The sequence below is a fragment of the Balearica regulorum genome, chromosome 3, assembly GCF_011004875.1.
Source record: "Balearica regulorum gibbericeps isolate bBalReg1 chromosome 3, bBalReg1.pri, whole genome shotgun sequence".
NCBI classification, from domain to species: Eukaryota; Metazoa; Chordata; class Aves; order Gruiformes; family Gruidae; genus Balearica; species Balearica regulorum.
Window position 1 is genome coordinate 63,752,718 of NC_046186.1, and position 18,124 is coordinate 63,770,841.

General features: G+C 37.4%; 1 long non-coding RNA gene across 1 annotated transcript in view; it reads left to right on the forward strand.

The window, feature by feature from the left end:
- Window positions 1-734: 734 nt before the first annotated feature.
- LOC142601000 (uncharacterized) overlaps window positions 735-18,124 on the forward strand; it is a 32,681-nt gene continuing 15,291 nt past the window's right edge. The window contains exon 1 of the long non-coding RNA XR_012834545.1: window positions 735-1,089. This is a non-coding gene — a long non-coding RNA (uncharacterized LOC142601000). The remainder of the gene's footprint in view (window positions 1,090-18,124) is intronic.

Here is an 18,124-nt window from a genome sequence, read left to right on the forward strand (position 1 = left end):
ATAGGTAGATGCTACCAGGGTATTCTAAACATGTAGCTGCTGGGTTAACAGAAGGTGACTGCAACTTCTGACTGTTAACTAGCCTTTTAATTACAAGCTTTAATCTTGGACTTTTGGAGTATATACTGGTAGGTCATGAAGTAAGCATTTTTCAAGTGGTTTAAATAGAATAACCAAGGAACGATGTTAAGGGATATTTTAATATCTAAAATAACAAAACACCTGTTAAGTACTGATTTTAATATTTCATTATAGGCCATAGCATATTGAAAGAGAAAAATTGCTATTGTGAGTACAAAAAACCCCCATGCTTTGGATACTGACAATTTCTATATGGCAGCATTAAATTAATGCCAGATATAAGGATTTTATCTGTCTGAAATGTCAGTGGAGTTCATAGACATATGTGGACTTTATGTAGGAACCAATGATACTCATTTTGGGCTTCAGTTTAGTAAACCTTTCTCTGGATAACACTTAAACATATGCTGTCTTGAAGAGGAAAATACTTTAACAGGTGTTTCAGTGGTTTATTGATTCAAGAATACTTTTTAGGAGAATCAGTCTTCAAAAAAATTGCATGTTCTCACAGACAAGAAGTGGTTAAACTGGTTATAGAAAACAAAGAAAGAACCACAAAATTCCTCCCCAGGCTCAAAAGCTTTTCATCTTTTGCAAAGATAGTAAGGAGAGTATTTTTACCTCTGTTTCCAGTGCAAGAATGGAAGGTTTTACATCTATGTAGCTTGGCAGCACTGTTAGCAGCCTTGCTATGCGAAAGGTGTTTGTTTATTTTGCTGATGTTGAGTTCCATTCTTTTATATTTGTTTTCTTTTTCTTTCCTAGGGTGATAGGGTTGAAGCAACAGGATGAGAGATCCAAGCACGCTGCTAAATGTTGCGGCCTGACAAAACTGCATGGCTTCCTTTATCAAGACAGCTGTGTTTTTACATAAATAATCTTAATTTGGCCTGCAGAAGGATTATGCCTGACACTCAAATGTACTACCTTGAAAGGTCACCTTGACTTCCCCAAGGAGTTTACTTCAAGGCATTCAGGATGCCAGACCAGAAAGCCTCACAGACTGAGGTATGTTATTGTTTACTACTTCAGAAAAAAATACCGGAATGAAAAGGACACTTTCCAAAATAGCAAAGAAAGTTATTGCTACTCACAAAACCACTGTGAAATAGATTGCTGAATGGGCTGCTTCATTTTGACAGTCATACCTTGTACAGATCACAGGGAATAGTTAAACTGTGTTAAATTAGGCTCCTGTTAAATAGATTTTTATCTCTGTTAACTGCCCTCCCATAGATGTCATTAGGATTGTTCATAGAAGCAAGATGAGTCTGGGATGATGAGTAATTCACAGCAGTTATATATGCAACTCTGCAATTTGCAGCAATTAAAGAAATTGGTCTTTTATTTTAATAACCGCTGGTGATAGATGATTTGGCCAATGCTCAGAAAAACTCATTATAAAGAATGTCAAAGATGAGCTCAAAGATGAGCTCAAAGATGCTGCCCTTTTCATTAAAAATCAGTTACATGAAAATCATTATTTTTTACTTTCACATCAATCTGTATGTTCATCACGTATTATAAAAAGGGGAGATTTAAGAGATAAATGGACCTATTGCTATCTATGGAAATAATATGTGATTGTACTTCTACATTGATCAATATGTATAAATGACCTTTTATGTCATGAAAATTTTGAAGATGTTTTCATAGGTATAAACACTGAAAAAATAGTTAAATATGTTCCTCTCTCCTGTAACTACAGACTTCCACATGCTATCAGTTGGCTAGGTAAGATACACACAAATCATATGCTTTAGTGGTAGAATTCATAGCTTACTGTGAGATCAGTAATATTGAGGCTTGGGCTTTTATCTGATTTGAAATCTGGCTGAGGCTATAACTTCAGAGTGAAGAGTACAAAACCATAAAGTCATGTTTTTAATTGACTGACCTTATGCAGAACGGAGAGGCTCACATTAACTCATTCAAGCTTTTCATTTGCACATTCAGATTGGGCATGGGTGCAGTGAATTAAACAAACAGCAGCCATGTCCCACTTTTGTTATTTCCAGTTGTTTGGCTTGGTTTTTTTACCCTGCCCAAATGTTAACATCATACAAAGAAAACAGCAATCTCTATAAATAGTAATTGGACACCAAAGCAGTAGTTCTGAAAACTTCTAGTCTGTTTTTTCTTCTCAGTGTATGCATTACCAATGGGAAACAACCCAAGTTCTTACGTTCAGATGCATACTGATTATTTGGACCAAATTGCTAATTGACTCAATGAGAGAGTCTTTTTTTCAGCCTTATTGTTTCACATTTCCTTAAATATGGTGTTGGTGTGGCAAGAAGCAGAAGGGAAGCTGTTTTGTGATGTAACTTGTAAACTTTTCACGATCCTACCCATTTTTTGTGTGCAACTAAACATGCAAAAAATGTCCTGAAAGATCTTACGAGGTCACGGTTAATACCCTGGGCACAAAATGCTGAAATTAAGATGTCCACAGCAACTAGTATGGTAATACTGTAATATTTCCAAAATTTTAAGCAAAGTCAGATATACCAGGGTAGACATAGGGGTTTGTAGAAAGCTCTTGAGCACTGATTTGTTTTGTGCACCATCGCTTATGTCACCTGATGTACCTCTGCAGCCCTCCTGTCTGGGTACGGTTTTGTTTGCCTGTGTCCTTACACACATACAGGATTTTGTCTGTGTCTCTGTTGTACAGAGCTTTACAGTCTGCAGTCAGGAACCCCTGAAAGGAAGCCTTGCTGATCTTGGCTGTGTATCTGCCTAGACTGACGAGCATTGTGTAGAATCAGATATGTGATCACAGAACTGAAGATTATGTAGTATTAATCTATACCTAAAAGCAGAAGTAATGTAGCAGATTCAGTATTATACATTTTATTATTGTTTCTTATCAGTAAATATTCAACAACACAGAGCACGGATCTCTCTCTGTAGTACCCAAAGACTGAGTGAAATGAAATCTAAAACATTTGCAGATACTCGGAGAGGGCTCTTCAATGAGATGATGATACTTTATTGTAATGAATGTTGATTTCTGAAGTAGAAGGACTAATTTGTGTCTGAACTGAAGCTTGTGATGAAACCTACATCATTTAGTTGAGATTATTAATATACTTTTGACCATATGTGTAATTTATTCTTCACATGAATATACATAGTGGAATGTGCACAACAACCAATTTCTCTTCTTTCTTCTTCTAAGTAGTGTCCCAAATTTTTTGGGAGTATGATTATTGTAACATTTGTCATGAAGTCTCACATCAATTTTCAAAAACTCATGGTGAGGTGAAATGGAAAAAGTGTTCTCCTGAATATTCAAAGGTACAAGCACAAGTTTAATTTTTCAATCTTCAACCATAGGGCTTTTATTCTTAAAATCAAAATAATTACTTTATGTGTAGCTAGCTGCTTCGCTATGAGATGAGAATAAGATTAACCATTTGCTCTCAAACTTTCCAGTATTTCTATTTGTCCTAGGAAGAGAGAACATGTATGGATAATTTCAGGTCACAAATTGAAATTTTCAGAGAATTATAAATGATTGACAGAATGAATTTTAAATGGAAATACTTAATCTGTCTTAGTTATATCTCTCAGTGACTAAATGTTCAGCTAGAGCTACAGTCAATGGTTCAGCTCAACATTTTTCTGTAACACTCTCTACCCCACGAAGTATTGTATAATACCTACTTTATGCCCAAAGTATTGTGTAATTTCTAGATTATGTTGAACGGTTGCTTTTAAAATTAGCATGCAATTCATCAGAATAATAACATTTTGTTTCAAAAATACTTACTATATTATTCATTTTTCATGATGCCTGCTTCCTGATGAATATTTTAAACAATCAGGACAGTAACTACATCAGAGAGATGGGTAGGTAGAGGCCAAGGAAGAGAACAATGAAGAAAAGATTATTCTTATATACATATACAAACTAATTTTAAAATATAATTTGTGTGTTCATTTTTAGCCGATTTAAAAATGGTTTTACCAGAAATGATACTGAACTGTAATTAATTGAATCACTCAAGAGGCTTTGGCTTTTTTATTGGTATATATATACTTGATTGCATGGTGTTTCTATAACAGACAAACAAGGTGCAGTTCCAGAATGCTTAATTTTGCTGTGACTTGTTGGTAACACAGAATAATTAATTAAATTGGAAACATTTTAGACATAGTGTCACTTAAATCACAAAATCATCACATAAAATATCTTCACTGAAGAGACAGAAATAGAGATCCACTATAACTGTTCAGCATTCTGGGCCAACTCATATAAAATTAAATCTTAATTATATTGAGTACTAAAAGACAGTTAAGTGACCTGAAGACTATTTTTCAATCATCTCCTAATGTTACATGTACTTCCATTAGAATATAATGGAATACAAATTGTTCGTAATCAACCATCAGATTGTCTTGTCAATGGAAACAGAAGTGATTCTCACCTAAACAAGAAAATTATAAGTAACGATGTCTACTGTTCTTTCAGGAAATTGGTAATTTTCTTAACCTTACACCATGCAGCACCAAGTTCTGTCATACTGAGCAGAATATATAACCATAGCCCAACAATCTTCCTCTATATTTTGCATTATTCCTTAGGAAGACTGGGCTATGAAACCATAGGCCATTTAAAGTCTTGGGTAGCCCTCCCTTCCTAGAATTAGCCCCTGCAAGACTTAACATTGATCTTCCTCAGCTCATCAATGACCATATGATCTCTAAACTAAAACTTTCACCTTATATTAAGTATGATGATATCAACTGTCACCCTGATTAGGCTGTAAATTTGGGCACTTGCATTCATACTCATATTTGAGACAGAACTAAAATGCAGCAGTTTTCTGAAGCGTTTTCACTGAAAAGTATAAGGCTTCTTAATGTTCTGTTTCTTTAAAGCACATCTACCACACATACATTAAAAAGCTGACAGCAAGTGACTGGTGAAGTTTCAATTTCAGTTGCATTGGAAAACCTCCTATTCTTCAGATGTGACTGAATCTTACAATACCAGAAATTAAGAGCTCAGCTCAATGCTCAGCTTCTAGGAGGTGGCTAGTATGCCTTTTACTTTAGGTACTTGCAGCAGAGATATCTCAAGTGCTTCTAATATTCCACTCTTATAATATATTTAGATAAAAACATCTTAGATGTCATCCGTGTTGTTGTCATTTGATGGAATATCTTTGACCTAATTGCATTTTTTTCTACCACTGCATCGAGACAATTTTTTCACCTCGATTTGCCAGAATCTGATCCAGTCAATATCAGATATTTTACATCCACAAACTGGTGACCCTGCCTGCAGGTTTCCATCATCAGCTCTCAGTACGAGTTCTTCAAAATAATAATGGAAGAGAGCTAGTGATGGTATGCAATCAGATTTAACACCTTTCTTCAAGTTAGTTATTACTAGGCGTGAGTCCACATTACAAAAATGACATCATAGTTAATGCAAGTCAAACATGGCAAAATCAAAATCACAGGAGCTCTGAATTGCTATAGTGCTGGACAGTGTTAAAATCTTTTACCCACTCTTTGCCAATAGTCACAAAGACAGAGTTGGATTCACACACTGTTTAGACATTTCTTTGGCAAATATCTGTGTTTATGTAATAGAAAAGGAAATTGGAATATGAATAGGTGAATTCATTTCTCATTATTTACCTCTCTAGGACTGGACAGCTTGAAATATTTCAGATATTAATTTGGGATTTAAAAGGAGATAAACAATAATTCACATAAAATGAATAGTTACTGCTTATCAGCACCTCAGGGCAGATATTTGTTAATATGTCACTTTAACAATACCTGTAAATGTATTTTTGAAAACTGGAATAACTTCTAAGTGCTTCATATAATGGTAGAACTGAATGTCAGATGTAACTGCTTGCCTCCTCAGCAGTCATGATATGATTTAATTTTTGCCAAATGCCAAGAAAGGAATTGACAATAATCTGTGATTGTTCTGGTTTTGTTAAGGGCTGTCAGCTCTGTTGGGAATATTTTAGCAACATGGAAAGACATAAATAGTTGTGATATGGCTAAATAGAGGCTATTTATTTCCCAGTACTTTCATCTCAGTTACCAGGTCAGTAAGTGATCCAAGGTATTTTTTTAAATTAAGGAAAAATATGCTCTAAAGCCCATTTTTGTATTCTGCTATGGCTTGCATTATACTGATGAGTTTCTGCTGCTAGGTATGTCTGTGGCAATTTATTTTTCAGCAATTAAAAGTCACATGCAAAGAGATAAGATCGTGGTACAGCATAGCTGATTTTAATGTTCTGAGAACACTTTTCAGACTGAAAAATTTATCATAAAATCAATGTTGTCACTAAGCCACAGAATGCAGAATTGTAAATCAGTAGTCTGGAGATACAGAAGAAATCATGCACAGGCACAAAGTAATCATAGCCTTCCTAGAAGATAACTGGTGTGATCCAGTTAGCTTAAATCACATACGAGACTTAGACTAGCAAATTGCTTCCAGTGATGCTGAAAAACACCTTCTTGTCCTGATTGTAGAGAAAATTAAGTGCTTCCTTTACAAAGACTGCTTCATTATACACCCAAAATATAGATATCCGTACTGGGAGAGAATGGACAGCCACTTGTTTCTTGGTCTACACAAAGCTAGAGACCAGATACTTAGTGGTAAAACAGATTGTGTATGATCTCACTAACAGTCACAAAGGCTGAAATGAAAGCAGAACCCATGACAAAGAAATGTAAAGAAGGCAGACAGTGTGAATGGCAAAGAAGTTAGCAGAGTCAGAAGTGTAAAAGTCAGTCAAGCTTTAAAACATAATTTCAGCAGGATCTCTGTATGGTGGTCAGACTTCCAACCACCTTGACAGAGATCTAACTAAGCTGGATGCTCCTGCAGGACTGTTATCTCATTTTCAATATGCAATGCAGGGTCCAGGAATTTAAAAAACAAACCTGAGAACATATACTAGCAAATAAATGTGTGAATAAACAGATTAAGTACCTAAACCAGGTGGACCTGTTTCCATTCATATAGAGCAAAAGAGAAGGACATTTAGAGTGCAAAAAGAAATGCTTTTATATTCCTAATTTATTCAATAGCAAGTATTTTTGTTTTCTGTGCTATCAAGACCAGATGCCCTTTTCAACAACATAAAATTTACAGTCCCAGGAAAGGAATATCCAGATAAGAATTCTTAGCTTGTGATTCATATGAAGGATCATATGAAATAATCTCTTATGTCCTTAATCAAAGAATGTCATAAATTTCATTAGCTATAATATCTCCCATTTTGTTTGGCTCATGGCTTGTTTCTTTATCCCTTTTGATCTTAATATTTTATGTATTTATATTAGCTTTATTTGTATTTATTATTGTTATTTCAGCGGTATCCAGTGATTGCACAAATGGCAATGGGCACATATTGAAACATGAGAAATTCCATTTAAACATAAGAAAAAACTTTTTTTACGGTAAGGGTGCTCAGACACTGAAAGAGGTTGCCCAGAGAGGCTGTGGAGTCTCCATCTTTGGAGATATTCAAAACCCATCTGGACATGCCTCTGAGCAACCTGCTCTAGTTGTCCTTGCTTTGAGTAGGGGGGTTGTACCACATGATCTCTGCAGGTGCCTTCCCATTTCAGCTAATCTGTGAACTATTCTCTGACAATGTGTAGTTGATACTAGTATTAATATTATGGAGGAGTTGTATTTGTATTTATAGATTTGCTTAGAATTAATCGCAAGAAAGGTGGAAACTCAAGATAATGCAATTTCATGTTAGACTCCAGAAATATCCCATATTGCAGTACTCACAGTAGGTCATTCTGAATTTGAATGCGTTACGGATTTATACATTAATGAGGCCTAGTCTATTTTGTACCTTGATGAGAAATCTCTCCTTTGTATTGAAGTGGCAAGAAAGCAAAATCAAATTTCAAATGTAACTAGGGATGGCTACAAAATAAAAATGTAGTATGTACTTGCATCAAAAAATACTGTAGAACAAAGGGGACAGGAAGCACGTAGTCTAGAGCAAGTATGGTCTTGGCATAGCGGGTGTCTGGATAATATGAACAAGTGATTTTTCTCAAGCTAGATTTCCAGACTAATTAGTCCCATTTCCAGCATTTGTACCTGAGGTCAACATTTCTAATTTTTCAAGAATGCTCAGTTTTGGGTAGGATGGGAGAGTGCATATGCAGTCTTGATGGCCCGCCAGTTGGAAGTTGCTGCGGTGTCTGAGAACTTGTCAGTTCCTGTCGTGCTCTTCCACCGCAGCTCTTGGCTGTCGAAGAGTCAAACATTTCCTGCTCGGCAGCCGGATGGAAAGGAAGTCCCATCTGCTTCCTGGTGCTGGAGGTGACACGGAGAGCAGGACAGCCAGTAAAAGCAAATGTGCTAAGTGAGACAGGATTTGGTGACCTCTCAGAGTGAAGCTTTTTGTTGTCCTGCTGGAAAGCAATTTTCATTCCTGTGTATAATTAATTGTATAACTAAAACCATATCCACAGCCCCAAAACAAAGAAGATTAGAGGGTTTAAAGGTTTAGAGATTCTTGATTCTTGTTTCCGCTTTCTTTCTTAAATGTATCTTATGATACGTTTCTGGACTTAGATCAGTCAGGGTTGTATCACTCGCATATCACCTCAGAAGAAGAAGCTTTTACTGATTGTTTAAGGTAATTTAATGCTTATGAAAAGTGCCAGACAAGTTGATAGCCTTAAAGCCTTCCTCTTCTGGAATGATACTCCTCTGAATTAGGTGCAGTGCCTCCAGAAACTGCTTGAAACCTGTTTCCTGTATATTAAATCTGTCTCTTTTTCTTTATTTTCTGATTGGCCTTGGTCCCTATACCAGTTGGTGTAAATCATCATAATATTGTAAAATTAATTTATAATGTGCTGGCTTGCAGTATGTAAGCCTTTTGCCCAGAAAGTGTAGGAAGGTGAAATGTCTCTCTGTACTGAGTATAGAAACAGCAGATCTGTTTAAACTAACTTGGAGGTGGTGTATTCAACAAGAGCTATTCCTACTATTTAAATACTTCCTCAGACAGTTTATCTTGTCAGAAGACAGCTTTTTAGTTAGTCCAGGTAGGTTAGCAAAGAGCCATATCAACCAAGATCCATGTGACCACATCCATACACATGCTGTCCTGGTCTGCATCCTACACTGGAAGAACATCCCACTGTTACCAGTTGTGCAGTGATTCTCTCTCTGACTGTGGGACATGCACTAAGATACATTCATTTTCTTATGAATTTTCCAGCCTTGGCAAAACTGTGTCAATAACATGAAAACATTTTTTATATAAACAATTTCCAAGTGGAGTTACTTATCACTGACAATAAAATAAAAAAACCCTCCAAACACTAAATTGACAGCAAGAGCTTTTAATGCAAATTTTCTTAAGGAGTTGAGGTTATAAACTATGGATTGATCTGCAGTGCAAATAACAAATGTATCTGCCTTTCCATTGTTTAGTTTGTGTTTTCTGTGTTAGCCCTAATTTTATGGACTTTGCTGATACTCCGCTACAGAATTCATGACAAACTGGTAGCAATGTCAGTATCTGGATTTCTGAAAAACATAAACGTGGATATTTTTTTTTGATCACATCTTGGCTTACATATTATGAAAGAGCAGGAGAAGTAGATTGATTTTTGGCAATCTTCAGGTAGGTCATCTGCTTCAATGCTCTGCATTTCCTGTTAACTTCAGTTCATTCCTTTTGAATGCTAGGGGTTTTGTTTTGCTTTGTTTTGTTTTGATTTTCAGTAGCCTTATCACTCATTTTTATATTTGAAGGTAATTTTTCACCATTATATTTGGCTTCACTGTTATTCTTCTGAGCACTACAGTCAATAAAGCATATAGAATATGCTACCAATGGCAAGTTATCTTATGGCTAGATAAAAAAAGGAAACAGCTGAGTTGGTACTATGACGAGTTTTTAAACTAGAATTTTTAGAGGTTTAGTGGGTTTACTCTCATAAAAAACAGATCACAGACAAAAACATTGCTTTCAGTCTCTTAAAATCTAGATCACGTAAATACTATCATAGCCATTACTTTTCCATAACAAGCAGTTTATCTTAAGATAATGTTTATTTTATCTGGTGCCACTGCACCAGGTGACATCTTTGCTCACCCCCTGGACACTATCCATTTTGGAAATGGCACTCGCACGGTCATCCACTTTGGTAGCCAGCACTGATGCCAGGCATGGTGTCTCTGATTTATGCTAACCATGTTTTTTCAGACATAGCAAGGAGTGAAGAGAGTGATCACAAGATTGTGTAAAACTAGTTCATTGTTATTCACTGCTTTTATATTTTCTTCAAATGTTGCTGAGTTTCAGTTTGAAAATACTGAAAAGCAAGATTATTTACTTTTCCTTGTCCTCCAGTTGTCTTAGGTGATACACATTGGGAAGAAAAATAAATAATCATTTAATTAAAAAATTTACTTTATTGAAGTAGGTTATTAGAACTTCTACTTGCACAAAATTTTTCTTTTTAACATCTTTGAACTCTCCAGAAGGGGACACAGCAAGATATGGTGGAATAATTGTCTGGCCCAACGTTTATCTCTGAGTCCATCCCATAGAGAAAAATGAAGGCATGAGGCATGCAAACTTCAGCTCCCAATAATTATTATTTTGAAATAGAAATAAATCTGGTTTTCATTTGAATTTTTCAGTATTGAAATTCTGCCATAAGTTTTGTCAGAATTGCCTGTAGAAGATAAAATATAGTTTTACCGGCTCTACTCAAGACACAGTAATCTAGTTCCGGAAGAAAATATCTTGTTTCGGTATGCCTGATCCTTTTTCTCCAGTGTTTCACCTCTCAACATAGCAGCAGGTCATCTGCTAGGATGCTGGCAATAGTAATAGGAGAGTTTGGGAGAAGATGAGGTGGGGGAGAAAGCTATGTGATGTTTTGCAAGGCAGTATTTAACAGTACAAGACATAAGCAGTGGGGAAGAAATATGGATTCTAGCTGCAATGTTCTTTATTTCTGCAAATACAAGGAGCAGGACAACTTAGTAGAAAGGAAAACCCAGAAACATCTACCAATAGGGCATAGGCAATGATAAGCAATATTCTAAAGGGATAAGACACCATATAATTGTGGTACCTTAGGGAGGACTTGGAGTGGAAGATATGGTCCAATACCACTTAAGTCTTCAATTTGTGTGATGGTATGACGTCCTTCAAGGACATGTCCTAGGCCTCCATGAGATATTCAGGAGGTCAGGGATGCTAACAAGAGAAGGAAGGCATCTACATTCTTCTGGAATTCTAGCAATCACTTTAATAACAGCATTTAATAATATCAGAATACTTGGTGGTATCATACTTTTTTGGTATCAATGTTGTGAAAGATCGAAATGATACTGCACATCATTTGATGAGGCAATCACTGAACATGTCCAATAGCAGTTTCTGAAGCTGAGTGTGAGAAGATATAATCATGGCCAAGTTGCTTGGCAGGTCACAGTCAGTCTCCAAAACCTGATCTTGCTGAGGTCAAGATCAGAAAAGAGAAATTATTAGAAAGATAGAATTTAAAGATGTCTCTGAGAACAGAAGGGATGATCGACACTGGGCTGACTGACTGATAGATACCTTTGTCCTCAGAGCAGATGCCAGTTTGAACACTTGAACCAGTTTTGGCACATACTTCTCTGTGATGAGTAACTGAGGACCAAACAGCCATGGAGATTTTAAATCAGGGGCATGCAGTTCCTTTTTACTGAGGTATGGGGTACTTCTTGGTGAGGTCACAGTCTGAACCTGAATTCATTCAAACTGCGTACAAAGCATTGAAGTGTTTCCATTCTCGAAACCTGAAGTGCTCAGGTTTAGAAGTCATTTATATTATTGACAATACTTTCTCATTTACAATGATTGAAATGTTTGGACATTTGTTTACAAGGTAACATTTCTTGTAGTTTCTGAGAGAGAGAAATTTCTCTTAGAAGTCAACTGGAACCTATTCATATTTTCTTATCAACATTTCCTTCAGCAGATAATTAAATTGAGGTTTAGGATGAAGGAGAGTGAAATAGAGCTATATGTAATATTGTCTCATCTCTTCAAGCAATATATACAACAAAGATATATTAAAAAATGAAAACTATGAGATGAGCCTATGAAATGTTAGCAGTTAGTGTCATCTCAAATCTCTCAAGTTCCTTGTCCAAGCCTGTCTTTACTTCATCAGGTATGATTACACTGACAATCCTTCCCCTCTGCACCCTACTTTCATACCCTATCTATCTAATCTCTCATTTCCATTCCACTCAGTAGTACTCCGTGACTTACTCCCATCACAGTTTACTCCCTTCCGTCTTCCCAAGCTCTTTTCCTTTCTACTTTTAACTACCTAACTCAGAGGTATCTCTGGGACACCCAAAGAAGCGTTTGCTCACCTCGGTTTAGGTGCTCAGACTCGGCACTCAGAGCACGAGTCATGAGAACATCATGTTCAGACCTTTGGGGATGACATCTTTGGGGAATTAAGCTGTTTAAATCTTAATCTATTGAACATGTGTGAACTTCCTTCCCCCCCTCCCCCAGCAGTATGAAATTTAATCAACTGGGGTCAGATTTCAGAGGGAGGGCAAAAGGCACATCCTTGATACAAAGTGTGCTTATCCCTCCCTCCCTGCCTCCCTCCATCCCAGCTTTTAATCTGAAATTTGAAACACTCAGTTTAAGGTCATTGGACTTAGTTCACATGGACAAAACTTATTTTTTCCATAGTCTTGTCCCTGAAAGCAGCTGAGCTATTTTTGCTGTAATATTCCACAAACAAGCAAACAAAAAAAATCAAAACTGCCCAGTGGAGACACCTAAAATGGACAATTTTATCCCAAATGATTGAAGCTTGGCAATGGTACAAGTACCTGAAAAAGGACCATTAAATGGGAGGTGTCAGAGAATCTAAATAGATTTTACTATTAACTTGATCTTTAAAGTATGTATTAAAACCATTATTTTACAGTTCCCAAGGTGTTAATCAAATGCATTAATTTTCCTTCCCAGCTGTCTACAAATACAGTAACCTAGGCAGCAGTTGTGTAACAGGCAATGGTGATTAAATATAGGTGCTAAAACAGAGCCTGCTTTGGTCTTCTAGTTCTCTGTAAGAAGCCCAGCACTATTCATATGCTTTGATGACCCACATGATCCTAGAAGAGTCTAGGAAGTCTATGGTGAACTGAATTTTTACTGCTCAAATGCTTAGTTAGCTTGTTAAGTTGGCCAGATGGCAAAGAAGTAGAAGGCATAGGCAGAGCAATCAAAAGTGCCTCTTCTTGTCACTGAAGTTCACTAATAAGAAGAGACCCTATGTGCTGCTGATAATGATCTTGAACAGATTCAGATCTATGGAGGTGGGTTTTTCGGACATCCCTTGGTCCAAAATATGGCGTGAAGGGTTAAAATCCAGTAAGATCAGTGGAACTCGTCAGTGCTGAGTTTAAGCCACTGAATTTTAACTTAGTATTGCCCATGTTACATGTCACAGTTCTGCAGTTATTGCCTAATTTCAGATCTTTCAGGCTTCGAACACCTTTTGAATGGTTCTTTCCAAAATGTTTCCAAAAACACTGGAAGGATCATTTTTCATTCAAAAGTTTAACAAGAAGAAGAAGAAAGAAGAAGAAGAAAGAAGAAGAAGAAGAAGAAGAAAGAAGAAGAAGAAGAAAGAAGAAGAAGAAGAAGAAGAAGAAGAAGAAGAAGAAGAAGAAGAAGAAGAAGAAGAAGAAGAAGAAGAAGAAGAAGAAGAAAGAATAAACAAAACCATTATTTCCAAGAAAAAAACAATCAGATTCTAGTCTCAGTTACTTTAGTGGAAGGGAAGCTGCGCCAGTGTATTAGGAGCAGAACTTGATCTGTCCTTTGAAATACAATTACAGTATTTTCATTGTGCAAAATCATATTACATTTGTTTTTGAGAAATTCATGGACATGGGAAATTATCATTTGCTCATGGGACTCCAGCATGTGCTATTCCAATTAAACCAGAGAATCCAGATGTAAATGAACTGCTCCTTCAGAGTTCACAGGGCGTTCACATTCACTCAATTTCTTTAAGACAGGATCCATACCATTTTTTGATTTGCCTTAGTTAGCACAGTTGGTATCTCAAAATTACTGCACAGGATTAATTTTTGTTTGGTTTTGTAATTTTGGTGTTTTTTCCCAGCAGAATGGCCATCTGTATATATGTCATGGTTACATTACTTTTTTTGAGAAATGAAAAAAAGATACTGAAGTTTAAACACTAGTCCATTTCCTTTGTTAGCAAAACAAACAAAAGTGGCCCAAGATTTTCTTAACTCTGAAGGAACATTGTCTGCCTCTGCAAAAAAGCGTTGAAATATCAGCCGCTGTGGCTCAGTATTGACATTTCCTGTGTCACCTCTCCCCATGAAGTGCTGGACAGAAATGGTCCTTGAAGTGTGTAAACAGAGGCAAAGATTTCTGACATCAGCACAGAATTTATTTGCATCCCAAGAGAATTTGCCAGAACTGCAGAAAAAGGGGCATACTACCCAGATTCTGCCATTCTTAAACCATTTAAAGCTAGCTTAATTATCAGCTAAATTAGTGTTAGTAACAACAAGGACTTTGTATACTTTGTATACCAAAGCTTTAGGTCATGATGGTGTCAGGTGGTTGGGAAGGTCCTGTTTGCCCAGTGGTGATGGTTTTGCTTTCCATCAATATTCCATCACAGGGATCCCCAAAACATTTGGGTAGACTACATTCAACCCTAATGCAGAGAGTGCCCCATGATCTCACTTACCACATGAGCACTGCAACCATTTCACATACCCTGTCATCATGTAACATTCCTCTGGAAGGAATGAAGTTGTTTACGTGGGAAACATCTCCTGTACTGTAGGATACAATACCCTCCCACAGCAGGGGGGTTGGAACTAGATGATCTTTAAGGTCCCTTCCAACCCAAACCATTCTATGATTCTATGATTATTTTTTTTAATGTAATATAGCAGGGGAAAACAAAGATAACAGTTAATTTGCAAAGAGAAATACTAACATTCACCAAGTAGCCCTTTAGAAATACTTTTCCCAGCTTCGATACCATCAGAAATGTTTACCTCAGATTTTGGGGCATTTGAAAACAGATCTCCCCTTTGCAGCAAGAAATCTGAGAGTGGCATATACAGTTGTGCCTATAGCCGGTAGGTCAGCATGCTGTCTCTGACAGGGACCTCTATCAGCTGCCTCAGAAAATGTTACAGAATCAACTGGCCACAGAAATATTCTTCTTAACCCATGTTAGTTAGATGTTGATATCTGCATTAAAGCCTAACTCCCTGTGGGCTTTCAGAAGTGCTTGGTTTGGATGTTCTTATTATCCACATACATCCAAGACTCACTCTGAGTCCTGCTGGACTCTTGACCTTAATGATACTTGGTGGCATGAATCCCAGGCTGATTGCATGTCCTAGGTAATTACTTCATTCATATTCCATTCCCCACACCACAATTTGGAAGCAAAGTTCAGGTTAAGCAGCTAGCTATGTATGCCAGCTCTACAGTGATTCATATTTGTTTAATGTAAAAGAGAACCGCTAAGGTCAGCAGTTCAAAGAAGATTAACTTAATAAAGAAGAGATTTCATTCAATGGTGAATAAAACTAGCAATATTTCTTTTTTGAAGGAAAGTGTGTCTTGAACAACATTCTAGCATTAAGACTGAAGGCAGCAAAAGAAAAATCAGGCCGAATACAGAAATCAACGTGTTTTAGTTATGAATGTGATGATAGAGAAGCAAAATATGGTGTCTCTTTGCTACTTGTTTTGCACTAATATTTAATGTTTAGTTTATGTCCCTTGGTTTAAAAGAAAAATGGTCCTTGCCTGCCATCAGTGCACAACCCCCTTCTGTTCTGGAAGCTTTGAAACCTTCTTGCACAAGTCCAATATTTTACACCCACACTGAGTCTCTTAAAGTCTTAGGAACTGAAGTATTGTACCAAGCTGTAAATGAAATACCTAGTGGTAAATATGTACATCATATCATGTTAATCAATATAAGTCTAAGATTTTGTTGTGCCTTTATCCTGACAATTTTTACAAATGTTAGTTATGAATCTTTCTGCTTAGCAAGTGTTGAATATCACTGAATCACAATGATAGTACTTTACACTACATCTGCATTCCTTAGTGTCATGCAAATATGAAGCAGAACACAGGGGAAGTGCTCTTACTATAGTGATCTTCTGTATCCACATACTGATTTCCTATTTGATTTGGAGACTGAGGCTGCCTCAACATCTGCAGAATGAAAACTGCTTATATGGTTACTGCTGTACTCAGGCTGGGGGTTGGCGGGGCAGGGCAGGGGGCAAATTTGCACTGGAGACATTAAGGCCCATGTGGTATTTACTCAGTGCTGCACAAACAGGTAGATTTTCCATGGGGAAAAAATGCAGTTGGAACCTACTGGCGACTCAGTGTGGCCAAGCAGCTGCAGATAATCCTTCTTTCTGGAGCACTCACCTGACAGTGCCAGTCTTTGATACCTGACTGCTTGTTCCAGCTCCCACACCTCCTTCTCCACTGCTTCCACCTTTCCTGGCTCTCCTTTCCCTTGTGTTTTTCTAACTTATCTCCTTCTAAACTAACCCCATTGAAAACATTTTGTAAAGCCAGAGATGGCTGAGCTAACTTGAATCTTGCAAGGAATCTAACATTCTCTCTCTTATTTTGTTCTGTTTCTTTTTTCTGTTTTTCATTTTTCATAAGGGCTTCAGGATAAGGACTGTATTATTTCAATGTTTGTAAATTATCTAGCGTAACATGATACAGTCCACATTTTTGACAGCCTTAAAAAGCAAGATGTTGTTCAGATGCTACAATTCACCACCGTTGTCTGTGGCTACTGAAACATGGCTTAGGACACATTAACTGCTCAAAAATGCAGAAGAACATCATGTATCCTTAAGTTTTTGTTAATTATTGATCTGGATTATAATTCCAGTAAAAATTGCATAAAGAAATGCCATTGTATCTTCACTAACTAGTGTTAGTCAGGGTAGTGCTTTAGTGTTTCATATACTGTCTGACTTTGTTGGCTAGATGTTATAACCTAACATTCATCCGAAGCAGTGCAGAGTATCCTTTCTCAGTTTGGAGCTACACCAATATGAGGAGGCTGGCTGTAGAACTGAGGACTTCCACTCTGCGAGTGTGAATTCCCTCTGTGTACTGTGAGGCATTTCAGAAGCACGAGGAAAAGACCAGTTTAGGAAACAATGCTGAACACATAGCGTTGACCCAGAGCATCCCAAAGAAAAGGTCCTCAAACAGAGAGGGCACCCTCAAAGTAAAAGGGAAGAATGAATGTCCTGGCAGAGAGAAGGCACCACTGTGCTCACACCAGGACAAAGTCCATCCTTCCTTTTGCACAGCAGGGACTGAAAGCAGGCTGTGAATCATAGTGGATGCTGCCTCCAGCCATCTCTAGAGTTGACCTGGAGCCCGCAACCATTGGGGCTTGGGTGTGGAAAGTGTTAAACTGGAAGAGGTTATCTTCCCCCAAGACTGCTCATCCTGAATTTCTTGGCAGCTTCCTTTTCTTCTACAATGTCTTAGTTTGTGGGTTCTGTTTTCACTAAATCTGTGTGTCACCTTCGATGCAGAAACAGAGAAGGGATGGGAGCTGCAGGCATGACCAGACAGCTAAGGGTGCAGTCACACATTGCCCTGTAAGACTGGGGGCTGGCTCCCATGCTGCCACCCTGTCTGGAAAGCCATGGCTGCATGTGGAGGGAGAGGAGGAGGTTGGCATCAGCATTTCTGTGTAAGAGAAAGAACGGGGGGAAGTAGGAGCAGAGAGCTCTTCCTTTCCTGTGTTGGGACAGGGGGGTCCAGCTGGGAAGGAGGAAGGAGGGTGGTAATGTGACTAAAAAATTAAAAGGGAATAGTGTCCTAATAAGAAAAAAGATGGAATGTGCCAGGGGTGTGATTCTTATCGTATATATTGGGAGGGAGGGAGCAATGGGCAACTA